The sequence below is a fragment of the Carassius auratus genome, chromosome 7 (genome assembly GCF_003368295.1).
Source record: "Carassius auratus strain Wakin chromosome 7, ASM336829v1, whole genome shotgun sequence".
In the NCBI taxonomy this organism is placed as follows: Eukaryota; Metazoa; Chordata; class Actinopteri; order Cypriniformes; family Cyprinidae; genus Carassius; species Carassius auratus.
Window position 1 is genome coordinate 32,462,582 of NC_039249.1, and position 16,461 is coordinate 32,479,042.

Genomic DNA, 16,461 nt, shown 5'->3' on the forward strand with positions numbered 1-16,461 from the left:
ATACAGTTAAAGCTATAATTATTCCCAGGTAAGTAAAACATAGGTAAAATTGCAAACAATAGTGTTGGCTCCATACAATTACATTTCTGAAGTAGGTTTTATGTACCAACCACCAATAGAAGGCAGATATGATCACCTTTCTGCCTCCTTCTACTACTGCACTAATAGAAGCTTGATTCATACTGATAAATACAGCCTACATGGTCAGTTAAATCTCAATTTAGTGTGAGATCTTGTACAGTACAGTGGTAGTGGTGTATGTATAGTACAACCTTTTACATCAATTGCATGGTTGAAATACAGAGGTTCTCTGATTTGTGATACTGTCATCAGGCAGTGAATTTTGATCAGATTTTACTTGTTGACAGGATCCGTCTGGCTATGTGGAGAAAAGGAGAGAAGTGGTACTGAGATGCCTGATTCAGTACATGTGGGAGGGAAAGGAAGACCTCATCAGTGTCCACCATGTATGTACTGGGCTTAAAGCTACTTATCTAATTTCTGTCTGTATGTTATTACTATTGTGATGATATGGGGTAATTACTTTGTTCTTGAAATATATTTAATACAGTAATGTGATGGCCAATAAGGTACAGGCAAGGAAAATTGCATTGTTTAATTGTAATGTATCCTTTGAACCAGAAAAGACAACACTCATGCTACAGTAGATCATGAAAGTAAAGTACCCACACTCTATGACATTGTCATGGTAGACTTCACTCTGGTCACATGCTCTAGTCAAAGTATCCATCTAGTATCCATCACCTTAAGCAACTAAAAAGTACAACTTTGACTTTGTGTCGTATCTGTCTTCTACCAGTCTGCTATATTCATCTCAATCCCTGTTTGTCTGACCAAACTCTTGATTCTTTTTTGTCTCCCCAATAGAGTCATGATGAAACAGAGGTGCACGCTGAGCTTGGCAGTTCCCCACTGAAAATATACACGTGCCATCAGCCAAACACGATTGGGATTATCACAGTAGAAGGACAGCCCATGGTCATAGGTGTGCCAAACCTGCAGAAAACCTCCTGTTTGGACTTGTCTATGCCCACAACCTCTAATATCACTCAAATCTGGTGTATACTTCTGAGATATATCAGAGGCTCTTTGTGGGATTGGACCCTATGCATACTTTTGTATGTTTTGTAGGCACTGTTAAAAGTGACACTAGTTGACATTGAATAAATGTTATTGTCTTTAATCTGTCTTCCCATCTTTTTATTCTTCAATTGAATTTGTAATTGTTATTGACAAAGTCTGTTTACGTAAAGTGATTAACTTTACTGCTTAGAATATAGACATTTAGATGTATTTTCTGAGGTAATAGCCAGGACTTAATTAAAATGTTTATTCACATTTGATTAGGTTAAATTTACTATGAGCATAAAGTTCATAAAACCTAACTAAAATGAGTACAGGTTACTTGTAGCAACACATAAATACGTTACATATACCAAGAAAATTAGGTTTATCTAACTGAGTAATATAGCACTTTTTAGTTAACTCAACTTGATTTTGTTGTGATTGAATTAAGTAATTTTACAGAGTTTATTATACTTGAAAAAGGCTGTAAGTTGACTGAACTTAAAACATCCAATGCAGCCACTTGCCTCACTTTTTATAAGTTTGATCTAGGTATTACTTTTTACAGTGCATTAGAAAGTAGAGTAGGCTTGTTCTGTTCATAGAAGTCTAGATTTTAAAGCAGATTTTTTTTGAGCTTATAAGTTTAGCAATTTAGGTTAATTAACTTGTGTTTGTGCAGTATTAATTTTTAAAATTTCTAAAATATGGCAAATGGTGACAGTGTTTAGGAAACATGTTTGGTTAGGAATCATCCATTAAATTTGCAATTACAAAATATATCAGCTTTTAAGTAATTCTGCTATTATTTACCAACCCTCACCATTCCATAAATCTCTGCGCCATATTACAAGTCAATATTAGTCTTCTGATGCTATATAATAGTTTAGTAACAGACCACAATTTCAAGTCATTCTCCACCGAAAGTCTCTACATCTGCCCTTGCTTTTCTTAATGTGTTCATGATATTCACGCCATTCACGTTTTGAGTCAACTGCAGAATTGTAATTTAACTTAATCTGGTTACACAGACATACATGATTACATTCACCAGTCTGACAAATAAATTCCTCAAGTTTCTCAACTCACTGACCCAGATCATTGGGACGCAGTAATGAACAGCTCAATGGATCTGAAAATTGTCTGAGAACAATGACTTTAATTTTGGTTTGTTCATCACAGAAAGCTATTTTATAGTGTCAGGAGCTGGGAACATGCACAAGTCATGTGAGCTACTTCCATTATGTTATGTTATGCCCCCCCCCCCCTTTTTTTTTCAAGCCTGAAAACTCCCCATTCATTGTTACTGTATGGAAAAGATTAACTAGTACAACCTTCAAAACTTCTTTTGAGTATAATGAAAGAAAGAAAGTCAAATAGCTTTGGGGCAATACAAAGGTGAATAATTAAGCACAGAATTTATATTTTTGGTGACCTATTGATTTAAAGGTACAGGTTGTAGGACCTGCCACTAGAGGGCGCACTACCAAAACAATAACAATCGCGTTAAGGAGGAGTGTGGAATGACGGGATTTGTTGTCTTCTATCTAACCGCTGACGGCCATCAATCAGACGGAAAGATAAATCATGGATTTAATTGATTCCTGTTTAGTTAGATTATATGAAAGCGATTACCACTTGTTCAACAAATATATACACTCGTGTACATAGTAAATATATACACTCGTGTACATAGAGACTATGGATCAGACGCGATGTCCCACATTTGGCCACCATAAAACATGCAAGAAGAAGTAAATAAGGAACTGCTTGAAGCAAGCTAGTGGATTGCTGGACGATAGACACTACTTCCGCATTTGTCCACGACACTGTTGTCATGTGGTTTCTACATCAGTAAATCACCACTGGGCTAGTGTTATATATTTTGTCCAGCTGATTACTAACAACATCTCTAATGTTTTCAACTACTTTGAAATAGTTACACGGGGCAGTGCAGTCGCCTGTCAATTACATTAGTTACCCCAGTTACTTTGTAATTGACAGGCGACTGCACTGCCCCGTGTAACTATTTCAAAGTAGTTGAAAACATTAGAGATGTTGTTAGTAATCAGCTGGACAAAATATATAACACTAGCCCAGTGGTTCTGGGATATTTTACTGCAAATATCTTAAAAATTGTACCTTTAAGTGTTATGGTTATTAATTTCAAACAGTGTGACAGTAGCATATTGTTTCTGCTTTTTGGTTCTGGATGATTGCCAGCTAAGCTTCTACTGCAAGAGTAATATTGTACACACATTTTCTCTGCTTTTAAAAAATTTAGGAATGAGTAGATAATACCTTCTTGCGGCAACTGACATCATGCCACAAATGCTGTCAACTGAGCTTAAATTGTATTTAACCCAAAAAAACTCCTTTAAAACGGAAAACATGATGTAAAAGTCCTTCAACGAAGAGCATTTTAGACAGCTCACACCATGTCCAAATGTATTCCAAAACACTCAACTAGCAGAGTGCAAAATGTGTGCGCAGCCACAACTATCTGCTGACAGGGTGCCAGGTAAGTGGAAAGACTTTATTTTTTCTCCAGGCTTGGATCCTGCCAGTGTGTCCCAGCTTTAAGCAGTGTAATGAGAGATTCATATTGTCTAGTGCAGAGGAGGGCAGCAAAGGCTGAGCAGCCCTTGCCAGGGAAAATTATAAAATTAGTGAGCAGGCAGAGCACACCATAGCCTATAAGCCTCCCCATGTCACCAAACAAAGACAGCCTGGTGCTTTAACTAGCCAATGGAGCAATGAATCTGAGACTAGTTCTCTGCTCACCACTGCAGAGCAACAGCCTTTCAGCCGATGTCCGCAATTAGATGGCAGAGGCAGGCAATCTCCTGCACTGTGGCGCAGTGGTAATAAGGCTGGCCCGCTTGGCTGCACTCAATCTCGGCCAAATAAAAAGGCTTCACTGGCACAGACGCCCTGACACAAGAGAAGCACTAAGGAAGAGGTCCTTAAAAAGAAAAAGGGAATCGAAAAAAAGACAGGCTGTCAGGATCACTGCTTTCATGCTCTATTTCAACATTTTTCAACGTACGACACTAGCATAAGACCAACTCTCAGTGGAAAATAAAAACCTCAGCAGCCTTTTCAAAAACCAAAACAAGGGAGAAAAAAAGCCTGTAAACCCCTGCAAGCCAAAGACCATCTGGGAGCTATAGTGAGAAAAATGCCTGAGCAACATTCCAGCTAACAGTGAATAAACAATGAAATACTAAGAAGAAAGAACAGCTCTTACTGCTATTATACCTCAATGAAACTGATGGACATTCTTGACAGGCTGATTAACTGGCCGATATTGTTCTTAATAAAAATGTTAGCTCTCTCTCTTGTCAAAACCGACAGCTTGTCAACTGATAGCAAACATTTTTTGCATTGAATTTTGATAAAATAGTGTGTAATATAAGTGTTAATTAATGCAATGTTTAAAACAGTTGTTAACTACAAAAAGAAATGGGGGAATGCAAATAAAAGTGGATATATCTACTATATCTACTTACTTTTTGTGGTGAACAGACCCAACTTTAAGTCATCATTGTTCACAGAGGTGGGAATTGTTAGTGACCTAAACGGTGCTTTTTTTTTATAAATCTTTTATACATAGTCACTATATACGGACATTGTATGGAAGATACAATAATAATATTAATATAAAAAAATATATATATAATAATGTTCATGAAGAAAACAAATACATAAATAGAGGTTTGACAGTACACTTAATTGTATAAAAAAAAATTTGCATGGGTCTTCCCATTATACAATGTTGTTTTAACTCTCTCTCTTTTCTAGAACTTTAAATACAGTTGCTCCTTTATGCTTAAGGAAAGTTAAGGAAAACAGTTTGGCACCATGGTATAATGAGCATACTCGCACCCTAAAGAGAGCAGCCCGAAAAATGGAGCACAGATGGAGGAAAACAAAACTAGAGGTATTTCGTATTGCTTGGTGGGAAAGTAACCTATCCTACAGAAAAGCATTAAAAACTGCTAGATCAGATTGCTTTTCTTCTCTTTTAGAAGAAAACAAACATAACCCCAGGTATTTATTCAATACAGTGGCTAAATTAACGGAAAAAAAAAGCCTCAACAAGTGGTGAAATTTCCCAACACCACAGCTGTAATGACTTTATGAACTACTTTACTTCTAAAATCGATACTATTAGAGATAAAATTGCAACCATTCAGCCGTCAGCTACAGTATCACATCAGACCGTGCACTATAGACCCCCTGAGGAACAGTTCCACTCATTCTCTACTATAGAAGAGGAAGAATTGTAGAAACTTGTTAAATCATCTAAACCAACCAAACCTTCAAACTGGCTGTTATTAAGCCTCTCATCAAAAAAAAAAAAACACAACTTGACCCCAAAGAACTAGTTAATTATAGACCAATCTTGAATCTCTCTTTTCTGTCCAAGATACTAGAAAAGGTGGTATCCTCGTAATTATATTCCTTCTAAGAGAATAATGGTATATGTGAGGATTTCCAGTCAGGATTTAGACCGTATCATAGCACTGAGACTGCTCTCCTTAGAGTTACAAACAGAGGTGTAGAGGTAAAAAAAAGAGGTGGGTAAACTATAAATTCTGGGTGACCACATCGTGGTCACGGTAAGGTGGGCCACTGCCTACCGGTGTATGTGTATCCTGATGACATCGATATAGGCTATCATTTGATATTACTACCAAGGGTATCACTGGTTGTTCCCTCATATAGGTCACGCAATCACTATTCAATCCATTAATCTAAGTTCTTGTTAAAGAGACTCAAGAAGGAATAATAAGGTTGAAATCTATAAAGTTTACTAAATGATAAAACAGAGAGAACAATTTTTTAAAAAGAGGAATAGAGAGGGAGGTTTATATCCAGGGATTCCAATGCAATGCACTTGTACGTAATGATTAGGGCCTAAGGATTTGGGATTATTTTCATAAATCATAGTCGATTAATCTGTTGAATATTTTCTCAATTAATCGGTTAGTTGTTTGGTCTATAATATGTCAGAAAAATGTGGATCAGTGTTTCCCCAAAAGCCCAGGAATGGTCCTTAAATGTCTCATTTGACTGTCACAGTTGACTGTCACAGAGGAGAGAAGACACTAGAACATATTCACATTTAACAAGCTGGAATCAATTTTTTTTTTACTTTTGTCTTTCATATATTTTATCAATGACACAGACTGCAATGACACAGACAGCTTCATTGCAGGAGGACATCCTTTTGGTCACGTGGTTCATGTGAGATGATTGACAGCTTTACAAACTAATGATATTGCACTGATGTCATAACTGACACGAATCAATAAGAGGAGAGTAATCGCTAGCTCTGTTAGCTGTCTTCAGATCGCATAAATCAGTGTAAAATGAATAGAAATGTTATTCTGTATGACAAAATATTTTACAAACATGTCATAAAATTGTTATCTCTTCAAATGTGCGCACCATTGGACTATAGCCCTGGCGGATCGTGGATATTGTATGTATACGAACACAAACCGGAGATGAGATTAATGGCTGCTGTATGAGTGATGATTTCTATTCAAAATAACGAACGTTATTATTATTATTATTATTAATTGCCGGATATCCATTTTTGAATCTTGATGCAGTCTGTTGCCTGTCGTTCATTTTGAACGAATCTTTAATATGACTCAGTACTACCGAGTTGTCTCAGAGAGTGATTCGTTCATTTTGTGTTGACTGCACATGCCTATTACACAACATATGGGTTATGAATCGACAGGTGAGGTCCGAGTCTTTTATTCTTCATGTCAGTCCCATAGAGACGGGAAGAGAAAAGATTAGTTAATTTTGCTGAACGAGATTCAAAGATCCGAGTCAGTAAAATGATCCGAACTTCCCACTACTACTGGCAAACCGCAAGCAATTGGTCAACACTGACAAGTTGCAGCGCAATATGAAAGACTTCGTCTTTAACAACAAACAACCTATGAAACTAATAGCCTAATGAACAATATGAAACTAAAACGACATAAGCTTAAATTTAAAATGTCATAGGAACTGTAGGCTATTTAGATGTGGATAAACTCAATTTAGAGGTGGATAAATGCACTTTGGAGGTGGGTAAACGCTATTTCCGAATTTTGGGAGGTGCGTAAACAGCGTTTACGTGCGTTTAGCCTCCACTACATCCCTGGTTACAAATGATCTGCTCTTATCTGACTATCCATCATTACATTTTTATATTTATGTAGCCTACACAATAATATTCTTTTACACTGTAATCCTTTTGTTTTTAATATTTGGCATGTTTGTGTGATGCACATCCCTGTGTATAATAAGCAAAGTCAACGCACACTGTGGACCTGCCCAGAGCAGCATTTTCTTCCAATGCGCTCTTTAAATAACAAAAGACTAGGTTTTAGTTGGTCTATGGCGCAGTCTATTTTCAGCTCCTTAAAATAGAGTCCACACCTCTTTTTTAGACCAGGACGACCATGGGCATGCATTTGCTAATTAAACGATGTGGCGCTGGACAGGAAAATGCGAATATCACCGGACTGAAACTAGCAAACACACTCGCCTTGCATCGCATTGCACCGGGTGTATGATAAGGACCATTGAGTAGCCTAAGCAAATGGCAAAAAAATTAAACTACTTTTACAAAACTTTAACAAAACTTACAATTGACAGAAAGTCAGCTCTACTGCCTTTTATTTTGCATTTAATTCTTTATTACAAGCAATCCTCTGGTTCATGAAGAACTTTTTTTACGACCTCCCGGAGTGCCATCTATTATTGCCCTGTTTATCTAAAAGTGCTCTTTTCCTTTAAACCTAGCCAAAACCTAGTTCAACCGATATAGTTTTTTGACAGCTGATGCCAATATCTTGGAAAGCAGGGCGGCCGATAGCCGATATAGAGCCGATGTGTGTGTGTGTGTGTGTGTGTGTGTGTGTGTGTGTGTGTGTGTGTGTGTGTGTGTGTGTGGATGAAAATGCACACTTCACAAGACCTCACAGTCGAATTCGACTAAGTTTGCAAGGTTTGTGAAATTAAATATTCATTAGTCATTCAAAGATTTGTTTAAATGAAATAAATGCATATCTGCTAAATGCTGATGGCAAACGAGAAAGTATTATAATGTTTGCCTTTATTTTACTAATAATATTAATGCAGTCGTTCTAATACTTTTTGTATACAGTAATTCCTTTATTTAACTGTTCTATCTGATTATTAGACAGACTTCTATTCATATAAGATTTCTATTCGTATTCGTATTAAAAGTCCCACCTCGAACACATCAGCCAAGCAGAACATTTACTGGCAGATGCCGATACTTGAAAAAATTGCAAATATCGGTCGATATATCGGCCTTGGCGATATATCGGTCAACTACTACTGCATACGCACTGCAAACGGAGTAATGTGAACCAGGCATTATGTGTGCACATGGTTTCTGGATTAATCACTGGCAAGGGTTAAAAAATACAATTTCTAAACTTTAGTGACAATGCGACAATGCCTTGATTGTGCAAGTAACAGTTCCTGTGACAACTGTGCAGCGTACAGCTCACTTTAAGTGCAGACGCGATGTGATTTTAAGCCATTTGCAGATTTTGAGAGAAAAAGAGAGAGCAGTGTTTTCTGAGATCACCCTTTATAGAGACTGCTGACACCCAAGTTGTAAAATGTGCCATTTTATGTCATAACAGTGTGGCTAAACACCACCTCCACAGAAAATCAATGACTGCTTCTACATCGCTGCCTGTTGAGCACCGCCCACTGATTCACACATAGTTGGTAAATGACAAAAGTGGTAAATGCAGGTTTACGCAGAAACCAAACGATAAACTTTATTTGATGAACTTTATTTTTAATGAAGTTCCAGACCGTATAAGTAAGAACTATATTGGATCCAATGTCACACCACATAAGTGTGAGTAACTGTTTTTATAATGTGATCACTATTGCTTTGTATGTTATTACAGATTGTTTGTACTGACTATTTATCTATTTTTAACCTAAAACACAGCAGTGTCCATTTTTGAAGGACGTAGTCTGTCCAACATACACAACTGTTAGCCAATAATATCAGTGGGCATTTACTTCTAAGTCTACAATCTGCCTCATCTAAACAGAGCATTTAGATGAGGTGGGAGAAAAAACAGGACAGAAAATAGCCCATTACTTCTAAAGATGTTTTTTGCTGGAAAAATCTTGATAACATAAGTGATCCTCAGAGAACAGTACAAAATAATAAAAAAAAAATACTCTTTTGTGACTAAATACAAGGTGACTTGATTTTTTATTCTTTCTAATCATGCACTTAATAGTGAATCTATCTCAGCCAATGGAATCGCTTCGGGGTCCAAGCGGGTCAAGTCTTCGTAGAGAAATGGGATCTTGCACTACATTGGAGAAAAAAACTGCTGATATTTAGCAGAAATCTGAATGTGGTTTTCTCATGTTGTCAGGTTTTAATAAAGAGATGATTTATTTTTATTTTTTTGTAAACACTAATGATGAGGCTCAAGATAATTATGTCTGAAAAGCTGAAACCACAGTAGGCCTACGCTATTCCAGACAAACTGAAACTTTTGAAATGCAGTTATTTATATTTATGGCAGACAGAGCTGCTCTCACTCCAGTAGAAGAGCTCTGCAGTGATTAATATTTAAACATACTCCTTCACACACAATCACAACTGGTGTCAAGTTGGAGCACAAATTAACTATACAGCACTGTCCAACACTGCCACTAGTGTTTTTACATAATTTATGTCTCAGCCACAAGAAAATTCATGTCCAGCTATTACCGATTCACAGGCTGCCACTGTGTCAATCAAGCTGATTGTAAACGCTTGCCTTAATCCATACTGAACAGGTAATGTTCTTCTCAGAGTAAAAAGCACAAAACTTCCAGGAGCAGCTGGCTAGCAGCCTGCAGGGGTAAAAACCATCATTGTAATGCAAAAAAAGTGTCACTGAAACAGGCTCCGGCTGAAAACGCATAAGCAAAATAAAACACTAGCAGGCTTCAAATGAAGCCAGAGCTGGCGAATTGCAGGGTTAACATTAGCATTCGACAGACCTTCACTTACCAAAAATCATGGCTTAGCGAATTGTGAAAAAAAAAGCAGTTTCACAAGATGATGATAGATTTTATGAGGTCATATGTTATGGTCGTAAGATTTATGAAGTCTAAACGTTTTTCTCAGTTTCAGAACCCTGAGCTATGCCTATGACCTCACCTTTGAGAACAAACCACAAGCAATGAGAAAACAAGTTTGCCTAAGAGTCGACCAGACGCTGAGTTAGACACAACAAGCCCACTATGTTAATATTCTCAAAGCGATTTCTGTCAGGGAGCAATGTTAAATTTAAAGTGGTCTCAATAACGCTAAAAGTAAGATATTTATGTTAACATACAGTACAAGCTTGTTTACTACATTTGATGCTATGCATACTTGATATAATGCATAAAAGTTGTTGAGGAGTACTTGAGCATATGGAAGTGACAACAATGACCAATCAGTAAAGCACAAAAAATGTACCTTTAAAAAATACCTTTACAGCAACTTAATCAACTTAAAAAAAATTGTCTTTTAGTTTTGGGCTACAACAAAGCTTAATGTCTGTTCTGAGTTGGGAGGGCAACTATTTTCAAGTTGACCTTCAATTCACAGCATTCAATATTTTTGAGAAGATTAGGTGTAATTTCCATTCCAAAAAGTGTCAAAATGCAACTCATTGTGCAACTTGGGTCACTACAGGAAGCTGTCGAGGCAAGAGTATAAAGAGAATCTTTATACAATACAACATAGCTAAGTGTGTGAACAGAAACCAGAAACTGACCTTTTTTTTTGGAACAGACTTAATTGTCATTATAGCTTCCTTGAGTACAGAGGTTTGATCAACTATGTTTGCAATGCATTGGGCAAGCATTCACATCAGGATTTGTATACTTGCGTACAGAGCTGGACAGTAACGGAGTACATTTACTTGAGTACAGTACTTAAGTAAAATTTTGAGGGATCTGTACTTTACTCGAGTATCATTTTTGGGGAGTACTCATGACTTTACTCAAGTACATTTGAGAGGCAAATATTGTACTCTTTACTCCGCTCCATTTCTATCCATAACCATAAGTACCCGTTACTTCATTTTTTGCAGAATCACTGTGGCAGTAGTAATGCAATATTTAGAAAATTTACTCTTGTACTCTAGATACTCAAGTACTTTTAAAAACAAGTACTTCAGTACTTTTACTTAAGTACACAACTGACTGTAGTACTTGTACTTGAGTAAAATTTAGCAAGGGGTATCTGTACTTTTACTCAAGTAATAAAGCTGTGTACTCTGTCCGCCTCTGCTTGCGTAGAGTATGTAAAACATTTTTATGCAATGCTTGTTAGTGAAGCAAGGTTTTGTGATGAATCTGCGATGTTTGATGCATGTTGCTTTTTCAAATCCATATTATAAGCGGCTCAATCATTTACTATTGAAGCATTTACTACTGATCACGAGCCATACCTCACTGACAAGCTGCACATAACAGCTTTCATTATATCATAAATTGCACTAAACTGAACAATTTAATTGCAATTTCATTTTGATTTCGATTAATTGTGTAGCTCTTCTGTATTGCTGCTACATCTTGTGAAGTGCCAACAGCAGGGTCCGCCTGGACAAATTATTTCGCCTCTAGCTTCATGTTCACGTTTGAATGTGTAGCCTGTGCATGTGACTCTTTGGTGAGCCCTCTAAGTGATGTAGACAGAACGTGGTCCATTAACTTCCATCTCATCCCAAGGTCTCAGCTGATTTAACTGTCAGTGTCCAGAGAAATCAAAACCACCAAAATGGACATGCCTATTAGCTTTGAACTCAAACGCTGCAAAGAGCACATGTGGAACTCTATCTTTCTTTCAAGTAATGATAGCTACTAAACTGCAAGCATAGCAAACCTCACTGCTCTGAGAGAGTTTGACATCGAAACCCAATAAAAAAAATCACAACTTGGTTTTTCTCAAGAGTGTTATTAAAGGGTAGGCTTTCCATCTAGATCAAAGCTTAGCTGTTAAACTTAATGCTTTTCTGAAATAAATCTTATCAGCCCCAGAAATCTCGCCTCATCTGTCAACATGGACCAAGTCTAGAACTTGTAAATGACAACATTCCAATGAGCAACCGTTTCTTCATAGGTCCGCATCCAGAGGTCTTGACATGAAGTAAGAGATATGGTTATAAGCATGTCAGTAAGTAGACTTGAATGTTTGCTTTGATTGAGGTTCTGGACCTCAGCCCATCCATGTCTGCTGGAAGCTGTTGCCCTGCGGTGAACTTCCAGTTGCTCCCACAAAGTCCCATAAGAGGGAGAGACTAACTAACCACAGGAGGATGCCTTTCATCCAGATCCCCCCTGGCTCTATCGACACCTCATTAAACAGACCTAGAGAAAAGGCGAATCGGAAAGAGCAAGGAGGGTTCAGTCACAACATGATCATCTGAACAGGGAAATAGTAGAACAAGCACTAGTTCTGCAGGGCAGTTCATTAGGGAATCCCTTAAAGGAAGAAGGTGTTTTTTTTGAGAAACAGTGCTTAAGAGGGTGCAACATCCCTTCCCGTAAAAGGTGCAGCCCTGACAAGAAACAGGATGAAGGATGAAAGCAGCACCAAGTCTTTGATCCATTGGGGTGGGGTTGGCTTAGAGGGACATGCGTATCCAGAATAACACAGCCGAGTTTGTACAATCTGACCCACGACACCCTCAGTGTGTCTTTCTACTCAGCCTGTCAGGAAGACAGATGCCTATGGAGCAGCACTGCAGTATATGGCTGACGAGGTGAGCTCTGCACATCCTGTGTTTTTCTCTGACTGACAGCTTCTGGCTCACAACCGAGGGCCGGCTGGGATAAGGGAAGAGAACGTCAGATGCATTAACGTTGCCTCAATTCAGTAGCTGTGGTGCAGGCTGACACCTGCCATTACTGCTGAGACTGGGACAGGGCCACAATTCTTGAACAGACCCAGCAGGGCACCTGCTGGACTCCACACGACCTCCATTCATGAGGGCAAGTGGAAAAACAACCCCTCACTGACCATAACGGAGATCTTTAAGAACAAATAATTTGGCCAACTGAAACATTGATGTAGGATAAAGCACCATCAACTGCGGTTAACAGTGATCTAAATTAAAAGGCGTAGATTAATTATGTTAATAAAAGCTTTGTCCAAGATAACAGGCAAGGGCTGTTTTCGGGCAATCTGAATGTCCCTATAATTGATAAAAACATCAGGTTTTTACTTTGTACTGTATTTAAGTTCATCTTCTAAGACGGTTTATGAATGTTCTGAAAAACCTCAGAATTTGTCAGTATCCCTGCACTACGTAGTTGACATTTTGTTGAAATTTTAGGGATGTCAAAATTAACACATTAATTGTGCAATTTTTTTTTTCCAGTTTAACACATTAAAACATTTCACACAATTAACACAGCATTCATTTCTTTCCTGGCATCCTTTCAGCTAGTATTACAGTAGACTATATGACAACGCTATCCAGCATGATAAGATGTAAAAAAAACTTGATGTGCTGTCTGTGAAGAAGCTCTCTGTTAACACAGGCATCCAACATGCATGCAGAAAGCCACTTCAGACAATGGGGATCAGACAAAAATCTAAATATCTTTTTTATTTTTTTGGGCAAGTGACTTTGTAAACAGTCTTAAATTATTTAAACGGTTCTAAATGACCATATTGAGTTGTTGGATAACCAGGGCTGCCCCCAATAGCCGACTAATCATTAGTCGACCAGAAGAAGCTTGGTCGACCAAAATTTTATGAGTAGCAGAAAAAAAAAAACATTTCCAGCAAAGTAGCACAGTTTGTGACTAACCGATTGTTAACGGCTGGTCTAATGGTAATGCAGTACATCGGGCAAGACATCCAAACGCTACGACCCACCATAAAGCAGGAAGAAGAAGACGCCTCACTGACCGATAAACAGCAGATACCAGATTAATATCATGCATTTTATACCTTATCAGTTTAAACTTCTGATACACGGTTTTCTAAACACACACACCCGAAGCACTCGGACAGAAAGCGGTTGTCACAGCATGCGAGTACTAAACTAAGTTCTCATTCACACACAAGTTTACGTTAAAAACACACGTGTTACCAAAACAGTCGGTTAGGTCTATGAGGTAAAAAGCTGGGATAGAAATCATATTTTTACATTAGATATCTTTTACATTAGGTGGAAGCAGCATAATATACAGTAAATAAATCAATAAATGCACTGCTCTCTTGTCTCCTCTGAGCCTGGGACCCTAAATAGTGTTTTGTGCTTGTCAGTACAGCCAAAGAAAGAACACTTAACATGTTTTGTTCAAACTTCGCCATGAAATGAGAACTAGTATACCGTTGTCGCTTGTGAAATCAATGGTGCCATTGGGTGGAAACTTATTAAGATTAAGGGCGGTAATATCATAATGAGATCCCTTTGCAACATCATTAGGGGAGCAAAATATAGCACTTGAAACAAGGAAAAGTAAGAATTTTTAGATATGTCACCTTTAAATTATACTGTCTTTAAGGGAAAAATGCATTTAATAGAGACATCAGTAACAGTATTACAGTATTGTTATCAAGCACGCTGGCCTTCATAAAAAGGTTAATAAAGGTTCATAAAAGTTCATGCGGAAGCAGCTCTGGCGCATAATGCAGGACGTATGCACAGCGCACGAGCCTCTGAGATATGCTAGTCTCGCGAGTTTGTTAACAGAAGCAAAGGATGCAAAGTTTCCTGACTTTGCTTATATCTAAATCCTCCAACATTTTTCTTTACAAATCCTTGTTTTGAGCTTCTAATTCATGAACAAGACCTTGTTCTCTTTCCGTGTTCATCACTAATCACGCTACACAGACGTATTGCATCATCCACCAGAATGGCTTCTGTTTATGACAGTTAGATGAAGTGAGAGAAGTGTTTACTACATTTGAAATATGGATATTTTTCTTACAAAAAAAACACATGGATTTGTTACAGGAGGCTTTATTTTTACCCACTTTATTATGGATACATGCACTTTATTTGAAGTCCTTTGGACTGTTCAATAGAAACCTTTGTCTGAAAGAATGAAGCCATATACACCTAGGATGCCTCAAGAGTGAGTAGAGCACAGGCTAATTTTCATTTTTGGGTGAACTACCCCTTTAATAATATACTACTTCATAATAGAATGCCATTAAACACATTTTAATTATGCAATCTTTATGTTGTTTCTACATTAACTTAGAGATTCAATGTGAAATTATGGCTGTATATAATATTAATATGTGATTAACTGTGCTTATTAGTTAATTTTTTATCAATTGACAGCACTTAAAGGGGGGGTGAAATGCTATTTCATGCATACTGAGTTTTGTACACTGTTAAAGAGTTGGATTCCCATGCTAAACATGGACAAAGTTTAAAAAATTAAGTTGTACGTTTGAAGGAGTATTTTTGTTCCCAAAAAGTTTTTTTCGAGTATGGCTCTGTGTGACGTTAGATGGAGCGGAATTTCCTTATATGGGTCCTAAGGGCACGTCTGCCGGAAGAGTGCGCGCTCCCGTAGAGCAGAGCAGAGACGAGACATCCACTGATCAGAGCGAGAGCGTCGCGAAATGTCACAAAAGGAGTGTGTTTTTGGTTGCCAGGGCAAGACAACCCTGCACAGATTACCAAAAAAAAAAACAGCATTAAGGGACCAGTGGATGGAGTTTATTTTTACAGAGCATCAACGGAGTTGTGCAAGTGTTTTTGTTTGTTCCCTGCATTTCGAAGATGCTTGTTTTACAAACAAGGCCCAGTTTGACGACGGATTTGCTTATCGTTTATTTCTTAAGGATGATGCAATCCCAACGAAAAAGGGTCACGATCGTGTGTTGGAACCGCAGGCGGTGAGTAAAACTGCTTCAAATATCTCTGCCTCCTTGTTAGTGCGTCCCCTCCCATGCCGGAGACCCGGGTTCGAGCCCCGCTCGGAGCGAGGCGTTGCTGCTGCTGCTCTCGTTCAGTTTCAGCCTCGGGATCTGATTCTGGATCATAAATAAATGGCTGAATCTGACTGTAAGCCATGGTTTGTTTTGGATGATGGTTTTTCCCTCACGGTAATGTCACAGCTTCCAGATGCTCTCAACGCAAAAGCCTACTGGCGCTCGTGATTCTTTAGCTCCGCCCACACGTCACGCCTCCAGTCGGTCGTGTTTTTCCGTGTTTTGCAGTACTACTCTATAGGTTATTGAGTGAAAACGAGCATTTCACCCCCCCTTTAACATTTTTAAACATGAATTTACCATTTCTACGTAAATAGCATGAAATATTTTTAATTTTTTTTTTCTTTTTT

General features: G+C 38.0%; 1 protein-coding gene across 2 annotated transcripts in view; it reads right to left on the reverse strand.

Moving 5' to 3' along the window:
• Positions 1-16,461, reverse strand: part of LOC113106522 (activating signal cointegrator 1) — an 80,299-nt gene that overhangs the window by 41,924 nt on the left and 21,914 nt on the right. The window lies entirely within an intron of this gene.